Here is a 4,079-nt window from a genome sequence, read left to right on the forward strand (position 1 = left end):
CAGTAACTCTGTGATGTCATCAAGGACTCCAAGTTTGGCTAGGTCCTTGGTTCACTACCTTTAGCTTGTGACTTTTGTCCTCTAGGTCAAAAGTTGGCTGCTGCAGCTCCAGATGTCAAATCTGTATCTCATGCAGGGGAAAGGAGGACAAAGACAAACAGCAAAAGGTAGTAGGCAGCTGAGTCTTTCCCTTTCACCAGGAAAACATCTTTCTGGAAGTCAATTTAGCAGACATCCCTTTACATCTCATGGTCACTACTAGCTGTGAAGAAGCTGAGAAAAATCAAGTCTGTACCTGGCCTTGGGCATCCTGAACAAAATCAGTTTTCTACAGGTAAGGAAGGCGAGAAGAGTGGATATCATGTAGGCACTTTCAGGGCTGGCCACCAGGAGCTTGAAAGTCAGTTGGTGGTAATTGCTGCCCATATATCAAAGCACAGAGCAAATGTCCTCCAGGGACTACTCTACCTATTTCTGCTAAAGACAGCTGACTACAGAATTAAAATAATATTTACTTAGTTGATTTTTTACATATATACTTTCATATTTTTCTTTCTTTTAAAAAAATATTTATTTTTATTTATTTATTTGGCTCTGCTGGGTCTTAGTTGGAGCACACGCGATCTTTGATCTTCATTGCAGCACGTGAACTCTTACTTTCCCTTAGTGGGATCAAATTCAGGATCAAACCCAGGCCCCCTGCATTGGGCGCGTGGAGTCTTAGCCCCTGGACCACCAGGGAAGTCCCCACACATGTTTTTCTAGAAGAAATTTTTGTAGAAAAAAATAACATCAGCATCACTTATTTTCATGGAACACATATTCTATTTCTTCAGAGCACAGTTTAGGAAATTCTGGCCGAAGTCATAGAAATAACCCATTCCAAATGACAGATATATTTTACATTAAGAAAACCCAATACTTTAAGATTTCTTTAAATCATATTTTCTCTTAGTTAAAAAATTCTTAATGTAATTAAAATTTAAAAATTGATGTATATATCTCTCAGCATAAAACATCCTATACTACCTAGGTCTACAAATTTTCATTTCCAAATTCCAAATGGATAAATAGGAACACTCTGTACACTTCCTGGTTAACATTTCTAGAAACAATTGTGCTCACTTGTTAATCTGAATCTGTTTAGTACCTGCTTCACTGATTTGGTCCCTACTCCCTGCCACTGTTACAAAGTCTTCTTTTGCTCTTTTTACTGACACTGGTTCACTTCCTGAGTGAAATGAATCCTTTCCTGCACTCAATTCTGAATGAATTCATTTAAAACATTTCTTTTCTTGATTGAAGTATAGTTGATTTACAATGGCATCACTTCATTTTTAAATGTAAAAAATAATGCGTTTTACTATTTTTAAATAATACAAGCTCATTGCAAAAAAAAAAAATCACAAATATGTATGTCTTAGCTGGCACAAAGTTCCCTCTCATAGATAGCTGTTAACATTATTTATATTCTTGCAGAGTTTTTGAATGCATGTTAATTTTTAATATGTAAAAATATACAGATAGAAGATACTGTTGACTGTTTATGCCACATTCACTCTTGTTGTTTGTTAAACAACTCTATTTTGTTGAAAAAATTCAAGGTATTATTCAAGCCTTTCAATCAAGATGCATGGCTCAAAGCCTTGGTTCCTTTGTGAAATGGACCAAACAAACCTATCCTCTAAAGGTGTTGGAAGGACTGGAAATGATGCCTAAAAGCACTTAGAATAACTCCTGGCACTTAGTGAGCATTGTATAAATATTTGTTATTCCGTTTTTGATACAATTCCAAAATAAATTATCTGGTTTCCAAAACTGCACACAATCATATAAAAATAGAAAATAGAAATTATGCAAGCGCTTACAGGCATATTATGGTTTTCAAGTTCCTTCTGAAAGATGGTGGGCAAACGGGCCTCATGGAAATCAAATCTATTTCACAGATGCCACAAAGAATGAGTGCTTCTGGAGTGTGATGTGGGTTGTATCATTGTTTCCCTCCAGTTGGCCATCACTATATTTTCTCGTTTTTTTTTTTTTTTAAATAAGAGATTCACCATAGGATGTTTACCATAAAATATAGAGACTGTAGTAGGCTGAATAATGGCCCCCAAATATGTCTGAATCCAAATCCTCAGAACCTGTGAATATGTTATATTACAAGACAAAGGGGAATTGTAGCAGATGGATGAGGCTGCTAATCAGATCACCTTAAAATAGGGAGATTAGCCTGGATTATCCAGGTGAAAGTGCTGGTTGCTCAGTCATGTCCGACTCTGTGTTGTCCACCAGGCTCCTCTTTCCATGGGATTCTCCAGGCAAGAATACTGGAGTGGGTAGCCCATTCCCTCATCCAGGGGATCTTCCCAACCCAGGAATTGAACCCAGGTTTCTCGAGTTGCAGGCAGATTCTTTACTGTCTGAGCCACCAGAGAATCCCTTATCCAGGTGTGCCCAGTGTAATCACAACATCCTTCCATGGGGAAGAGGGAGGCAGAAGAGTTTCAGAGTGATGTCCTGTGAGGACTTGACTGGTCATTGCTGGCTGTGAAGTTGGACAGGGATCATAAGGCAAGAAATGCAGGTGCCTCCTAGAAGCTGCAAAAGACAAACAAACAGATTCTCCCCTTAATCTTCCAGAAAGGATAATGGCCCTGCCGAAACCTTGATTTTAGTCTATAGAGATTCATTTCAGATTTCTGACCTCCGGAACTGTTGAGTAACATATTTGTGTTTTTCAAGTCACTAACTTTCTGGTAATTTGTGACATCAGCAAAGGAAACATACAGGGAAAGAATGTCATTTCAATTCAGGCAAAAAAGGACATTTGGGAGCCTCAGATACTCTTTCGAGTCAAACCTTGACAAACAAAAAGGCAAACACTAAACAGCTAACACATGTCACAGAGTTGTTATCATGAGATGGCATTCAAAATCAAATCTCACTTCTACACCAGGGTCCAGGAGCCTATTGTGATCCCAACAATACATCTTCAGTGAAGAAGAATAAAACAAGACATTGCCATCTTATTGAAATATGAGAATAACATGGAGTGAAAGCCAGGGTATGGGTTAAATTAGAAAATAGTAACCGGTGGGTGGCAACAAAGGAGGACACAGTAAAATGGCAAGAAGCAGAAGCAAAGGAAAAGGATGTCAGAACCATGAAATGGGGCCATTTCATGCATGGGAAATAGTTGAATAATCTTATTTCTGGTATTGATGGCACGGGCATTCAAGGTAATGCCGCATGCGCATCAATGAGAAACTGCATGAGATCTTTGTGGTGTGTTTAAGATGGCAAGGAAATAGGCAAGATAGTCGAGGGGGAAAATTCATCCAAAATGATTATATTTCCTTTTCAAGCTTTAGGGCTTGGCAGGGAGTAAACTTGATCACCCAAATTACATCTCACATCATATCCCCTCCCCAAATGAGAGGCAAATTAGGAATGGTGGTGTTGGCAGGAGGGTTGGCTCAGCACAACAGTGAGTTCAGTCTCCTTTGGGGTTTAAGGCTTATCAAGTTTTTGCTTCAGCCCCGGTGCTCTGTACTTTGTGAGCCTTCTAGATGCTTGTGTGGCTTCCTGGTTCAGGCAAATGAAGCCTGCCCAGTGACGGGGGCTTTGTGCAGGAATAGAGAGAAACCTTCCTGTTTTGTTTCAAATAAAGCGTTATCATGTCAGACTCTCTGATAAGGGGATGAGATTCCAAGTGGAGTGTTATGTTGACCAGGCCCTTACTTATATTTCCTTCCACTTTTGATATTTTGGTTGTTGGTCCCTGAGGAACCTCTACTGAACCATTTCTTAAATATTTTTCAACTATTATCCAGTTATTATCCATCATAATTTAAGATTTTATTAAAGGTCCATCTTAACCTATTTTTCTTACCACCTTCATTATTTCATATTGACATGGTGCTGCCTAAAATAGCAAATCCTTGAACCCTTAACCATTTTTTCAATATGGGCCACATAACAAAGCTATGAAAAATGGTAACTAGTTTTCACCAGGTCCTTATATTGTACAAAGGGCCAAGGTTTGCATGACTTAATTTTCCCAGAATTCTGTATGA

The sequence above is a fragment of the Capricornis sumatraensis genome, chromosome 1, assembly GCF_032405125.1.
Source record: "Capricornis sumatraensis isolate serow.1 chromosome 1, serow.2, whole genome shotgun sequence".
In the NCBI taxonomy this organism is placed as follows: Eukaryota; Metazoa; Chordata; class Mammalia; order Artiodactyla; family Bovidae; genus Capricornis; species Capricornis sumatraensis.